This window comes from Acinonyx jubatus, chromosome D2 (assembly GCF_027475565.1).
Source record: "Acinonyx jubatus isolate Ajub_Pintada_27869175 chromosome D2, VMU_Ajub_asm_v1.0, whole genome shotgun sequence".
In the NCBI taxonomy this organism is placed as follows: domain Eukaryota; kingdom Metazoa; phylum Chordata; class Mammalia; order Carnivora; family Felidae; genus Acinonyx; species Acinonyx jubatus.
In genome coordinates, this window is record NC_069393.1 from 43,793,471 (window position 1) to 43,809,507 (window position 16,037).

The 16,037-nt window shown below is 40.8% G+C and overlaps 1 protein-coding gene across 1 annotated transcript in view; it reads left to right on the forward strand.

Moving 5' to 3' along the window:
• BMPR1A (bone morphogenetic protein receptor type 1A) overlaps window positions 1-16,037 on the forward strand; it is a 136,198-nt gene that overhangs the window by 77,911 nt on the left and 42,250 nt on the right. Inside the window, exon 2 of the mRNA XM_027062480.2 lies at window positions 209-323. The gene's annotated coding sequence lies outside the window, so the exon portion shown is untranslated. The remainder of the gene's footprint in view (window positions 1-208; window positions 324-16,037) is intronic.

Consider the following 16,037-nt stretch of genomic DNA (forward strand, 5'->3'; position numbering starts at 1 on the left):
AACTACTATTATCTTTGCAAAGTTGAAAATATGCAAAATGGGAAACTTCTTTGGGCAGAGGTTGGGAAAATGGTAAAGCAATAGGTTAAAGTACTTTAGAATTTTCATTGACTTTACATTGAAAATGTATAGTTTTACACAGGACATTGTTTTAGTATTGCTTCTGCATGTTTCTTTTAGTCTAAATAAGTTCTTTTTTTTTTGACAGATTTATGAAAATATGCATCAGTTTAATACTGTCTTGGAATTCATGAGATGGAAGCATAGGTCAAAGCTGTTTGGAGAAAATTGGAAGTACAGTTTTATCTAGCCACATCTCTGAGGTAAGAAAAAGACTTTTAAGAAAATAATTAGAATTATATGAAAATTCTCATTTTCTTAACAGTTGAAAATAGTCCTTCTGTATCAACAGTAATTTCTGGCTGGATGTTGGAAAGAGATGATGATGCCCATGCATTCTGTCTGGATAGTACGGATAATGTTGGGCAGCATCCATAGCAAATATAAGTAATTTTTCAAATCTAAGTTTCCTGAGTTTATTTATTTATTTTTAAAGTTTATTTTTATTTATTTTGAGCTAGAGATAGAGAGCAAGTGAGGGAGGGTCAGAGGGAGAGGGAGACAGAATCCCAAGCAGGCTCCATGCCCTCAGCACAGAACCCCAAGTGGGGCTCAAACTCACAAACTGTGAGCTTATGACCTGAGCTGAAATCAAGAGTCAGACATTTAACTGACTGAGCCACCCAGGCACCCTAAGTTTTCTAAGCTTAAGGAAACATTAAAATTAATGTTTTATTGTTTTATTGGTCTCTTCATTTTGTCATTTGTTTACATACAACACATATTTTTGTACATCATGTTTCAAGTCTTAGCATATTGTAAGGGAGATACCATAAAAAAAGCAAAGTATTGCCTTTTTTATTCTTTTTGTTTGTTTCTTTAGAGAGAGAGAGAGAGAGCACATGTGCATGGGATAGGGGCAGAGAATGAGAGAGAATCCCAAGCAGGCTCTATGCTCAGTGTGGAGCCTGACGAGGGGCTTGATCCCACGAACCTCAAGATCATGACTGAGCTGAAATCAAGAGTCGGATGCTCAACCGACTGAGTGACCCAGGCATCCCTATTCTTATTTTTAAAAATTAATTTTTTTAAGGTATTGCGTTTTTTAAAAGAGCAGTTTTTAAAGAAAAAAATACTGTTCTGTTCATATTACGTCTTTTGCTATAGTTTTAAATGCTAAGCAAGATTTAGTAAAAAATGTTTAAAATATTCCTTCAGGTATAATTCTGACACTGTTACTGAAGGATGGTATCTTATTTTAATGGAGTTACTGCTCAGTGAATTGGGATCGATGAAGAAATTTATGAAGCAGAATTTGATGGTTTCATGTTAACAAATAACCATCAGTATGGTAATGTCCTTAGAGAAATACCTTTCAGTGAGGTAATAAGTTACCTCATAATATAAAACTAGCTAGTTTTGGTGCTTTTATTAAAGTTCTTTTCAGCTCTTAGTTGATGACTGATTTAGGACTTTGCAATATTTAGAAATATTCCAACATTTTATATTGAAAATTAAGTAGTCACTGTTTTGTGATTATACATTGTGTAACTGGAAAACATTACATTATTGAGGAAGGAAAGCATTCACATTAAGAAAAGGCTTTGTGATTCAGCTCTTATCAAGTTTTCTCTTTTTAAAAAAATTTTTAGTGTTTTTTTTTTTTTTTTTTGAGAGAGAGAAATACCTGACCCAAAGTTGGTTGTTTAACTGACTGAGCCATCCAGGCACCCCTCAAGTTTTCTCTTTAACATAAATCTAGTTAAGCTTTCAAATTAATATTTTTACTATTAAAATGTATATTAAAGGTGTTTTTAATGTTTATTTATTTTTGAGCGAGAGCAAGAGCATGAGAGGGAGAGGGGCAGAGAAAGAGGAGTACAGAGGATCCCGAGCCTGCTCTGCGCTGACAGGGAGCCCAGTGCAGGGCTTGAACCCATGAACTGTGAGATCATGACCTGAGCTGAAGTCCAACTCTCAACTGACTGAGCCACCCAGGCGCCCCAAAAAATATATATATTTTGAAGATCCCTCTATCATTCTTATCTCAGAATAGTGACAACAGTGTTTCTCAAAGTATGGAATGTGTGCTGCCAGTACTGTTCAGAATGATTTTAGGTCTTAACACAGGTGAATTTTTAAAAATATTTTCAGGGGTTTCTGGGTAGCTCAGTCAGTTAAACGTCCGACTTTGGCTCAGGTCATGATCTATGCTGACAGCTCAGAGCCTGGAGCCTGCTTTGGATTGTAATGTCTCTTTCTCTGACCCTCCCATGCTCACATACATGCCTGCACACACACTTTCTTTCTCTCTCAAAAGTAAACATCAAAAATAAATAAGTAAATAAAAATATTTTCAGAGTTTTATATTTATTTTGATAACTTCCGATTCATAACAAGTACTGTTGACTTTTCCATTTAATATTGTGACAGTATGTTCGGACTGTGACTCAGAAACTCAAGTTAATCATATCTTACATTTACAGGAGTAAAATTACTTTGTTCTTTATAAGGTCCCTCAATTGATTTATTTACTTTCTTCTTGATCTCCACTCTCCTTTTGTCTCCTCCTGCCATAGGAAAGCAGTCTCATTTGTTTGCTATATGTCTTTGAATATGTCTTTGGTGTGTGTGTATGTATGTATTTAATTGACTTAGGTTTGGCTATATATAGTCTGCCCCTTTTTTTCCAGTTTTCTTCACCACTAGAAAGTTAAAATCTCTTTGTTGCTGTGTATATGCTTGCTCACTGGTATTTACATTTAGGATCCCATAGTGTATTGCACCCTGTTCTGCTTTAAAGAGGCAATACGCTCTTGTTAAAGTGCAGGCTGTGGAGCCACATTGTTTTAGTTTGAGTCCTGACTGCACCACTTCTTAGTTTGGGTTCCTTTGAAAGTAGAGCCTGAGAAAAGGACTTACGACTAGGTAGGTTATTTGCGAGGTGATCCAAAGAAGCAGAAATGGGAGAAAGGGAAAGGTGAGAGAAGTTACATAAAGTGTGGTAAGGAGCCGGTTATCACTATGGGCAATCGTGGGGACCCTCTGAATGCGCCGTAGTATTGTCCCATCAAAGGACAGGGAGCTTGGGACATTTATCCACTGACTTTCATCATCTTTTTTTTTTTTTTTTTTGAGGTTTTTGTTATTTGAGGAATCTCTACACCCAACAAGGGGCTCTAACTTATGACCCTGAGATCAAGAATCAGATGCTCTTCTGACCTAGCAAGCCCGGTGCCCCAATGACTTTTCATCTTCTGTTGAAGATTGCTCCTGGAGCTTTAACTCTAGCGTTTGTATGGCTGTGCCTACATACTGCTGAGCAGTCTTCTTTAAGTTTGGAGAAAACCCTAAGGAGCAAAACAGCAGTGCCTTGGCTTATACTTGGTATCAGATACTGTCAGGCAGTGCATAGAGCTGTCCACCATAGCTATAATGAGGCCGGTAGGGTAAGGGGATGTGTTGCCAGCACCACAAGTGTTTGCTATAGCCTGTTTTTATTTCTCAGATTGCCTCATGTTCCATTAAGCCCACTTTGTCTGCTTCAAATTGGAGGCTGGTTGTAATCACTAAAAGAAATCTCCAAAACAAGAGGGTTAGTGGACCAAGCTGTAATCCCCAATCCTGTAGCTGATCCTGAGGCCATAATTGATACTCCTCATGAGGTGATCTATAAACCTTGGGATAGTTTTGCTGGCGGGATGATATACTGTGGGCAAGGAAGACAAACGCATATCTGGAGTGTCAGTTCTATACCCACATGTGTCAGTGGCAGTGATTAGGCCACCTTCAGTAAGGAAGAACCCATGCTGTTGGGCCTGTGTAAAGCCTTCCTGTCTGTCACTGTGGCTTCTCCATTCATGACCCTATTGGCCAAGCATTGAGGTGGCCCAGAGCAAAAGCTCACTGCAGTCAAGTGACAAGTTATTCCATCTGTAGTTGGGAATGTAGTTAAATGCACCTCATTGTTAAATGCACCAAAGCGTTGTTGGTGTTTTGTGGTGGGCATTAACGTAAGATATAAAGGTTGGCACTTTGGGCTCTTGTAGAACCATCAACATGCTTCTTCTCCAGGTTCCTTCTCTTTTATTTTCCACTTTTGCTCCTTCCATCACCCTACCCAATCAGCCATACCATTCACCACTCCTAAGGAGTCCATGTTTTTTCTTGTTTGGTCACTTCTCTCTTTGCCATGCCCACTGAGAGAATTTCTGCCTCCTCATTGTCTTTCAGAGTCATCCAAGTAGGGCTGTAGAGCAGTAGTCATTTTTTATCTGTCTTTGTCAGCCAGGACCCAGGTTTTTCTTTTTTGTCATTGGTTACCAGGAACCCACCATAAAGTTGTTGGCGTGAGCATAAGTAAAGACATCTGTTGTGATAAGAGTAGGTGACATGAGGTTCTGGACTTGTATTTACTAGTGCCCTCTACCACTGCCTAGGTACTATTACAAAAATACCATTTCTATCATATAATAGCTTGCTGCTTCACCTGACCTTGTGAATCATGGATGGGTACCTCTGGTCACTAAATCCTTGATGTTCCATAGTTGGGTTCTCTACTGGGGCCCAATGTCATGCCAGGAGCTACAGTTTTCATACAGTGTTATGAAGTCATATCCTTGCCTCAGAAAATCTAGGGGTCTGTGCTCCAACTCTCCTATTGGACCTTGTCAGAGAATCTACCACAGATTATTTCTTGTACCTTTGAGTCTGAGCATCAGGGCAGCTTGTATTGGAGCTTGATCTGCTGAGAGCCTCTTCTCCTCTGCATCCTCATCAAAACTGGCAGCCTTCTATGTCACCCCAAAATTTAAAAAAAGTTTGTTAATGTACAGTCATCTTCCACTGAGCATTAATTCTCAATTAGGATATAAAAGGATTCACCAAAGATGGAGTTCCTCAAGGGAAGGTGCAGGACAAGGGTCATGATAAGGAATGCAAAGTACCCTTCTCAATGGGTCCTGTTCAGTGGCTCTTCAGTGGTTGTGGAGCTGTTCATGTTTGAGTTACTTAGGAGAAAAGCAGTAACTGATAAGCACATCAACTGCCAGCACTATAGAAACCCAGGGATGCTCCCCTTTCTTCACATTGACACATTGTCGTAATGGTGGTATCCTCTTTGAGCTGCTGTGACAGTGTCTTTGGGGCTGCAGTCCTGCATCGGTGTCCTTTTTGGCAGCTCCGGTACTTGGACATCCGTGAGTGTTCTTCTTTACTGAGAGGACAGACACCATCCTGGGGTCTCGCGTGTGCACTGTCACCCACTGTCTTCTGTTAGCTCTGCCTAAGTAGAAGCCACCGTTCTCATTTTGAGCTTAGCCTTTCCTCTGGTTGCAGAGTTCCTTTTAAAACAAACTGCATTTTATTTTGCGCCCACTTATGGGGGTCTTGGGTTCCCTAAGCACTCATTTAGTTCTGGCTGTAGGTATCTGTTCATTGGCAAACCAGTCAGCATGGGAAGGCAGAATTGTTTCTGTCCTGTTGACTGATAACAGAGGAGTCAACAAATTGTTAGTGATTTCTTGGCACTCTGAGAGGAGTCCTCAGTGCTTCCAGGCACCGGCAGCTGGGAGATTCTTTAGCAAGGTAGCAGATCTGTTAGATCTAGCAGCTTTTTGAAACCCTGCATTGCAGAAAAGCAGTTACAGCTCCAGGCTTGGAAAAAAGATGTGCTCTGCCCTTACTGTTGGTATCTCCCTGGACACCACTGAAAATTTAGTCTTATTCCTACTCTCTGCTGTAGAGAAATCTAGAACTCATCCTGTAGATAATCTGTGGACCTTGCCCTCAGGCTCTTTGCGTATTATGCTACCCACCCCCTTCAAAGGGAGGCAGAACGTTTATTCCCATTGTCTTAAATTAGGACTGCCCTCTCATAACTAAGATACCATTCTTCTTATTTTTTTTTTTTAATGTTTATTTTTGAGAGAGAAAGAGAGTGAACAGGGAAGGGGCAGTGAGAGAGGGAGACACAGAATCCTAAGCAGGCTCCGGGCTCCAAGCTGTCAGCACGGAGCTTGACATGGGGCTCAAACTCACAACTGTGAGATCGTGACCTGAGCTGAGGTCGGACGCTTAATCGACTGAGCCACCCAGGTGTCCCAAGATACCATTATTCTTAATTTAAGTTGGTGGATACACTCCTGACTTAACTTATTTGGTCATTCTCCATTTTGGATACTTTTGGGTTTGGGTTGCTGTCTATGTTATTGCAGCTATATATGATACTGTGGGGAGAGCATGCCACAAGATTTCCAGTAGCATCTTTTCATATTCTGTAGTGACAATTCCTATCCTTACCCTCCATCTGAAATACTTGCTTCCTGCTCTCCTGTCTTATATTTTCACCTGTTTGTGAGGTATTTCCAATCTTAAGTATCTCAGAAATTCCAGTTTAACTCGAGCTCATCAGTTTCCTCCCTTTTCTCCCTTTCTTCCACCCCTTCCTTGCTCCTTCCCACCCAGTCTTTGTTTGTAAGGGACTAATAAGGAGGTCTGATAAGCTCATACTATATAAAATCTTGAACAGTGTACACCAGAGCCTGGGCTCCTCCTCACTGCCTCCCACCCCACTGCCTTCTTTACCACCCTCCCCTCCATCCCATTTCCAGCCTGTTGACCACCACTTTATAGTCAGGTTATGGTGTATTTAGGTATTCTACTTCCTCTTGAGTTAATTCTAGTATTTAATACCTTTCTTTAAAAAAATCATGCTTCATTTTCAGGTTTATTCTTATAAAATTATGCATAATGAGAATACTTGCCTCATTAGTACGACTTTCATTTTTTTATTTTTTTAATGTTTATTTTGTTTTTGAGAGAGACAGAGAGAGAGATAGTGCAAGTGGGGGAGGGGCAGAGAGAGGGGGAGACACAGAATCCAAAGCAGGCTCCAGGCTCTGAGCTGTCAGCACAGAGCCCAATGTGGGGCTCGAACTCCCAAACCGCGAGATCATGACCTGAGCCAAAGTTGGACGTTTAACCGACTAAGCCATCCAGACACCCCGAGAATACTTGCCTCGTAAAGTTAGTAAGAAGATTAAATGAATTAATATATGTAAAGTATGTAGAATATATTAAATTTCTTATTTCATAGTACTAAAAAAATGTATGATGGGGCACCTGGGTGGCTCATTCTATTAAGTGTCTGACTCTTGATTTCGGCTCAGATCATGATCTCAGTTTGTGGGATCAAGCCCTGCATGAACACAGAGCCTGCTTGGGATTCTCGCTCTCCCTCTCTCTCTGCCCCTCCTTCACTCACACACACACACTCTGTCTCTCTCAAAATAAATAAAGATAAACATTTTTTTTTTTTTTTAAAAGTATGATAAGAGGGTCACCTGGGTGGCTCAGTCGGTTGAGCATCTGACTCTAGGTTTCGGCTCAGGTCGTGATCTTGCAGCTTCATGGGTTTGAGTCCTGCATCAGGACCCAGTACAGAGCCTGCTTGGAATTCTCTCTCTCTCTCTCTCTCTCTCTCTCTCTCTCTCTCTCTCATCCCCCCCACCCTCTTTGCCCCTCCCGGACTTGCGCTGTGTCTGTCTCTCTCAAAATAAACTTAAAGGCAAGTGTGATAAGTAAAAAGCTAATAAATTTAGAGCTAAGATAATTCAAAACATGAAATAAGCCCGAAATATTTTAGGAAGAGGGCTTTTGAATATATGGAGATTCCCCTATTTCATGACTTGGATCTAAATTTCTTTTCTCTGATTATCTAGAAATCACCAGAGGTGATTATGGGAGTGAAATTCCCTAGCTAGTACTTGGATAGAGGTAAGATAGAGATTACTGGATTGGTAGTTACTGGCTATAACTGTAAGGTTTGGAGATGCATTTTTAGATGCCAGCATACTTATAAAGAATATTAGAGTATGTTATGTGGTTTTTATAGTGAATTTGACTCCTCAATTATGTTTCTCTTAAGAGATTAATATAATTTTTTATTCCTTTTATTCATTTATTGAGCATTTATTGCTTTGTTTAGTTATGTGCCAGAAAATGGAGATTACAGATGCTTCAAGATAGTCAAAAACTCACCCGACTATATAAGTCTTTTAATGGGAGGAATCATGTCTGTTTCATTTACTGTTGTGTAATCAGCATAGAGCACATACCAAGGGATTAATAAATAGTTTTTAAATGAATGTTAGCCAAGAGCTGTGAAGCAACTATGGTCAATGTTCTGGGTGCGCTGGAAGTAGAGATGGGACCTCACTCAGCCTGCTGAGGAAGGATCAGGGATTGCCTGCCAGGATTTCTTGTGGACCAATTCTTGAAGAATAAATTAGACTCAACCTGGTGAAGCACAGAGGCTGTGCAAAGGAATGGAAGTCTGGAGCGAGTGCCTATAGAGAGAGCGCTACTGTGATTTCAGTACAGTTAGAGCGTTGGAAGGGTGTGGAGGAGGAGGAGGAGGATATTCGAAAGGCTGGCAGAGGCCAGGTTATGACACTTCTTCTGGTGTCTTGCTAATTCTACCCTATTAAAATGAGAATATTCATAGATTTTTAAAGCAGAGAGCTTGACAAGGTCATTTGGTTCTAGAAGTTAACATTTTATTAAATGTGACCATTTACTAGGCTGTACAGCAAATTGTAATACATTTTAAAATATAAATAAATAGATAGTTTTAAAATATTTCAAATAATCGTATCAGCCATAGTTTTTGCCAACAAGTGCACGTAACTAAAAATGAATAGCAAACAATATATACACACCCATGTTTGGAAATTTTAAAACAGACTTCTGTAAATCCCACAGCTCAAAAATAAAATGACAATACAAATCAGAAAACATCTAGAACTGAGCAATAAAGCAAACTTGGATGTTAATACTTGTCTGACACATTGAAGCCTTAAATACTCAAATTAAAAAAATTAAAAGTATTAATAAGCTAAGCATCTAACCTAAATTAGGAAAAGAACAACAGAATAAACTCAAGAGAAGTAAACAGATGATGAAGATAAAAGCCAGCACTTGCTATTTAGCCCTTGTATTGTTCCATGTGCTTTACGGGGATTATTTCATTTAATCTTTATAACCTTGTGGGGTAAGTACAGTTATTCTCACTTTATAGATGAGAAGACTGAGTCACAGAGAGAAGCTTATGCAAGCTTCTACGTAATAAGTGATAGAATTGGGGTTTTAAATTAATTTTAAGATATATAGGAAAGGATTACAAAAGCCAAAAATTGGTTCTTGAGAAGGCTGATAAAATAAATCCTTTAAATGGTCAAGAAGAACCCAGAAAACACAAATAGTGGCACGTGACTTCAAATACAGAAGAGTTGTTTTTTTTTTTTAATTTTTTTTTCAACGTTTTTTATTTATTTTTGGGACAGAGAGAGACAGAGCATGAACGGGGGAGGGGCAGAGAGAGAGGGAGACACAGAATCGGAAACAGGCTCCAGGCTCTGAGCCATCAGCCCAGAGCCAGACGCGGGGCTCGAACTCACGGACCGCAAGATCGTGACCTGGCTGAAGTCGGACGCTTAACCGACTGCGCCACCCAGGCGCCCCCAGAAGAGATTTTTTTAAAAATAAGAGAATACTTTATGTCAATAAATTTTATAATTTAAATAAAATGACAGTTTTCTTTTTAAAAGGTAACTTAATAGGGGCGCCTGGGTGGCTTAGTTGGTTAAGTGTCCGAGTCTTAATTTCTGCTCAGGTCATGATCTCATGATTCATGAGATTGAGCCCCACATTGGGCTCTGTGCTGACAGAGCAGAGCCTGCTTAGGATTTTCTCTCTCCCTCTCTCTGCCCCTCCCCTGCTCGCTCGCTGTCTCTCTCTCTCCCAAGATAAATAAACATTAAAAGAAAAAAGTAACTTAATAGCGGTACCTGCGTGTCTCAGTGGGTTAAACGTCTGACTCCTGATTTCAGTTCAGGTCATGATCTCAAAGTTCATGAGACTGAGCCCCATGTCGGGCTTTGCACTGGTGGCATAGGGCCTGCTTGGGATTTTCTCTCTCTCTCTCTCTCTCTCTCTCTCTCTCTCTCTCTCTCCCTCTCTCCCCCTCTCTCCCTCTCTCCCTCTCCCTCTCCCTCTCTGCCTCTCCCTCTCCCTCTCTACCTGTCCCCAGCTCCAATGCTCGTTCTCATTCTCTCTTTCTCTCTCTCAAAATAAATAAAAAAGAAATTTAAAAGATTTTATTTGTAAGCAATCCCTACACCCAATTTGGGTCTCAAACTCAACCCCCAAATCAAAAGAGCCACATGCTATACTATCTGAGCCAGCCAGGCACCTCTTGGCCCAGATGATTTTATCTTATTTTTATTTCTTTGTTTTTATTTCTTTTGAGAGAGGAAGAGAGAAGGCAGTGAGCAGAAGAGGGCCAGAGAGAGGGAAAGAGAGAATCCCAAGCAGGCTCCATACTGTCTGCACAGAGCCAGATGCGGGGCTCAAATCCATGGACCCGTGAGATCATGGCCTGAGCCGAAATCAAGAGTTGGGAGTCTCAACTGACAGAGCCACCCAGGCGCCACATTGGCCCAGATGATTTTAAAACTGAGTTCTATCAGACTCAAACTATTCTTTCAAACTATTCTAGTGGTAAATATGTCCAAATTTATACGTATTGATCCAGAGAACAGCAAAATAAAGCAAGTTCCTCAACTTATTCTGTGTGGCTAGTATAACTTTTATACCAAAACCAGACATGGATAATGTGATAGGCCAGTCTTGCTTATGAATACAGATGTAAAACATAACAAAATTCTAGCAAAACAAATCCAAGAGTATATTTAAACATAATCATATCGGGGCGCCTGGTTGGCTCAGTCAGTTGAGCGTCTGACTTCAGCTCAGGTCATGATCTCACAGTCTGTGAGTTCAAGCCCTGCGTCAGGCTCTGTGCTGATAGCTCAGAGCCTGGAGCCTGCTTCGGATTCTGTGTCTCCCTCTCTCTCTGCCCCTCCCCTGCTCATGCTCTGTCTCTCTCTGTCTCAAAAAATAAAATTAAAAAAAAAAATAAACATAATTATATCTACAATACTGCAGTACCATTCTGATAATACTTACCCAACGTCAGCATCAGGTATAAGGGCACAGTCCCCCAACAAGACTGCCCTCACTTGTGGGATGCCTGGGTGGCTCAGTCGGTTAAGCATCTGACTTTGGCTCAGGTCGTTATCTCGTAGTTTGAGTTCAAGCCTTACATCGGGTGGTGTGCTAACAGCTAAGAGCCTGGAGCCTGTTTCAGATTCTTTGTCTCCTTCTCTTTCTGCCCCTCCCCCACTCGTGCTCACTCTCTCTCAAAAATAAAGAAACATTTAAAAAACAAACAAAAAAAAGACTGCCCTCTCTTGAGATGCCAGTAACAAGTTTGGACTTCTCACGAACTGTAAATCCCAGAGGATTCCCTGATCCCCTCAGACTTTATTTAATGATTCACTAAAATGTCTCACAGGATTCAAGAAAGTGGTACATGTACAATGATCATTTTATTATAAAGGATACATATTGGGACCAGCCAAATGAAGAGACATATAGGATGAGGCCTGTGAGAATTCCAAAGGTGAGGCCTCCTGTCCCCCTGGAATCAGGGTATGTCATCTTCCTGGCACATTGGTGTGTTTACAGGAAACTTATCTCAGCTAGTGTGTACAGTGTTTTTATTGGCGTTTCATTGTGTAGGCGTGATTGAACAATGGCCACATGATTGAACTCAATCTTCAGCCCTGTCCCCTCCCCAGAGGTGGGGCCGATTCAGTGCCCCAATCCTCTATAATCACATGGTTGGTCTTTTTGGTGACCAGCCCCATCCTGAGTCATAAACTCAGGTATGATCTGTGAGGCTCATACATAACAAAGACACTCCTGTTACCCAGGAAATTCCAAAAATTTACTTTAGAGGTTCCCTTCTAGGAACCAGGGACAAAGACCAATTTACTATTCAATAATGACAAAATTGAATTTATCCCAGGAATCCAAGGATCGTGTGTAAGTTATTGCTGCATAACAATTTATCCCAAAACTTAGGGACTTGAAACAACAAAAACTTAAATGAATTTAAAAGTAGTGTACTGGATGGTTTGGGCTCACAGTGTTTCAAGAGGTTGTAGTTAGGATGCCAGCAGGGGCTACCTTCACCTGAAAGCTCTCCTGGGGGAGAATCTGCTTCCAAGATGGTGCACTCTTACAGCTGTTGGCAGAAGGCATCTCAGTTCTTCACCCCAGAGTGAATGACCCAAGAAAGAGAGCAAGGAGAAAGCTGCATTGCCTCTTAAGACCTACTGTCAGCACATACTTGGTCACTTTCACCTTCATCTGTTTGTCAGTCCAGCACACACTCAAAGTAATTAGGTCCCACCTCTTGAAAAAAGGAATATGAAAGAATTTGTGGACATCTTTAAAAACTAGCACATTGGGGCACCTGGGAGGCTCAGTCAGTTGAGCGTCTGACTTCGACTCCGGTCATGATCTCACAGTTCGTGGGTTCGAGTCCCGCATCAGGCTCTGTGCTGACAGCCTGGAGCCTGCTTCAGATTCTGTGTCTCCTTCTCTCTCTGCCCCTCCCCCGCTCATGCCTTGTCTCACTCTGTTTCTCAAAAATAAATAAATGTAAAAACAAAATTTTTTTTTATACTAGCACAGATTATTTACTCTTTAAGAAAGCTTTTAATATGGATCATTACTAATTAATTTATCCATTAACACATGGAAAGAGGAAAACACTGTGATCATATCAGTAGATGGAGAAAAAACACAATAAAATTTGACCCCATTTATGATGAAAACTCTTAGCAAACTAAGAAGAGAATGGAACTTTAATGTGATAAAGAGTATCAGTAAATTTATAATTAACGTAGGGAAAATGAACAGTCATGATATTGAGGCTTTCTATACATAATATAATGTCTTTCCATGTGTTAACGTTTATTCTGTGTCCTTTAGGAGTATTTGAACATTGTCCTTACATCAGTGTTTTGTATTTGGAAGTGCAAAATGTCACAGTCCCAGGGAAGTTACCAAAATATCTACCAGCACTACCATTGGACCCAGGGTCCTACTTCTGGGATTCTGCCTTACAGATTTATTTGCTCAAACAGCAACAGCAGAAGCAGCTATTCAAGTGCTTTGCTTACTATGCTTATGCTTATTATAAGCACTGCTTATACCAGAATATGAAACAACTTACATCATCAATCAACAGGAGAATGGATCAGTACAGCTGTAAGGTATTCATAGAATGAACACTCTATGTAACAATGACAGTGAATGAAAAATTCAAAAATATTGTGGAAATCACTCACAATGTTGAGTGAAAAATAAGCAAATATAAAAATATACATATAGAATGATACAGTTTTTTATACAGCTATAGAAGATTCAAAAATAGGCAAAGCAATGCTGTGTATTGTTTGGGGTATGTATTATATACGGCAAAAGCCTACGAAGACATGGGTGTTAAATACCACATTCAGAGTAGTGGTTACCTCAGAGGGAGGGGATGTGAATTCATGGGTTTTGCCCTGCTTTACTCAGCACCTAGGTAATCTTTTTTTAAAGCCGTGGTGGTAAATCCAGTGCAGTTCACATACAGTGTTCTATTAGTTGCAGGTATATACAGTAACATCTAGGTAATTCTTAGGTTAAATCTTTGAAGTACTGTATTGAGTGAGCACAATTCATAGACTCACAGGATTGAGATGTGGAAGACTTCATGGCATTATTTTACAGATAAGGAAACCAAGGCCCACAGAGGGAAGTGAATTTGTCAGGATCAGCTAGGCACCTAAGGCAGAATTCGAATTAACTCAGAGGCCGCCTGACCTGAAGACAGTGCTTACCTATAGTACTTTCTTTAAAATAAAAATATAAGTTGATAAGTATTTAAACTAGGTATCTCAGCTGAAAGATACTAAAAGGGGGGGAAAAAAAGTCCATCCCACGCCACAGAACTTCTTCAGCAAACTACTCTGAACCAGCATGTTTTAACCTGAAGCAATGTTCTGACACAGAGTAACAAAAATAAAACCTAAATGTTCGTCCGCAGGGTGAAGCGCTTCCTGGATTTCCAGGTGCTTCATGTTAATAAACCGGGATTTATAGTCTCGAGGGTGCTCTTTCTTAGACCCACTGGTTCACAAGGTTTAGTTTTCTGTAGTTTGTGGTTTAATACAGGGAAGAATTACGGATGATCTGATTGCAACGCCTTCTGGTTTACTCAGGGCCTTTGGTGACCTGCAGTTTACTTGTAAGTATTGCCTTTGAAACTTACTGTGTCTGCTTACTGAAGTATTGCACTCGAGCTTGGACCGTTTGCAGTTCCCTTTGTCAGACCACATTGTACGAAAGAAAGGGCTGTGTTTTCTCTTTCTCTGTGATTATTTCCACAGTTCTTTAACTTGTTATAACTATGTGGTACTGTCAGAAGTATAACCCAAGCCATTGTTTGCCTTAAGCAATATTTTAGATCCTGAGAAGTTACGTTTACTTATACAAGACTTTCTTAAGACCTTTTAATTTATATCTCAGACTTGAGTATATGCAGTGAAAACAGTGGAAAATTTTCCCCACAGGATCTTGACACACGTCAGGGCTCAAAGTGAGCAGAAGGAAGTGGTGTGGTTTTTGTATCATTTCAGTTGTGTTGAGATAAGGAAATGGAATAGTTTATCCAGAGTACAGCCCTTTTGAGAAGGTTTCATTTGTATATAAAAGAAATTGGCATAATGTTTTCATTCTTTCTGCTATATTTGAGTCATTCCCTCAGCAAATACTGAGTACCAGCTCTTCTTGGTGCTGGCCAGACACTCTTCTTGGTGCTGGCAATACAGAGTGAAAAAATAGACTAACACCCTTGCCCATGTGGGGCGTACATTCTGGAGCAGGTAGCAAGCAGTAAGCGAGATAATTCGTAAAATGTATATCAAATTATAGGGTGACAAGTGCTGAAGAGAAAAAACAGATATAAATCTGGGAAGGAGGATATGAGTGCCAGGGGTGAACACCAACACTGTCAATAAGAACAAGATATTTGAGTAAATCCTTGGAAGAGGTAAGGTATCAACTCATACAGATGTCTGGGGGGGGGGGGGAACGCTCTGGGTGGCGGGACCCACGGACATCAAGGTGTCCTGCAGCAGGGCCAGGCCTGGCGTGTCCTGGGACGGGGGGCGCGCAGTGCAGTTGGAGTGGAGGAGCTGGGGTCCTGTGGGCCATTGGAGACGTCAACCCATACTGTGCGTGAACAGGGGAGTGATGTGACCTAACATGCTTCCTGTCACCACTCTGCTGTGTTGACAATATACTGTAGGTGGGCAAGGGTTCAAGCAGGGAGACCAGTTAGGAGGCTGTCTCAGTAATCCAGGTAAACAGTGTTGGTGGCCTGGACTAGAGAGAGGTAGTGAGAAGCGCATATGTTTTGGGTATATTTTGAAGGTAGAACGAGCAGGATTTGCTGACAGATAGGATATGGAATATGAGAAAGAAGGAAGGAGTGGTGAAGAATGAGTCCCAAGATTTTAGGCCTGGGAAACTTGGAAAGTAGAGAGGCTGTTAGCCGACATGGGAAAGACTGAGGGGCTAGCAGATTTGGGGAGTAAGAGTTTCTCTTTATGTAGCTGCTGGTCACGTTTTTAAGTAAATTTGTATACTGCTTGAGCTATCTTTAAAGTAACTCTTTCTCACACCAGTCTCTGTTGTTGTTGAGTTTATTCAGAATTACTGATTTTATGCTAACCCAGAATATTCAAGTGTGCCTTTCCCTTAAGCCTTCCTATCAACTAGAATGTTTTTGGTTGTAACGGAAAAACTGACTCTCTCTGACCTAAAAAAATAAAGGGAATTTATTGACTGTAAACTGACAAGTGCCTGAGTAATTCAGGCTTCAGGCAAGGTTGCTGCTCACTGCTCTAAGGACCTGGCTTCTTTTTGTGTCCTGGCTCTGCCTTCTGGTTCCCCTCCGAGTCCCAGCATAGCTGCCAAAAGCCTCTTGGGCTGCTCTTTTCTTATGCATGTTCAGT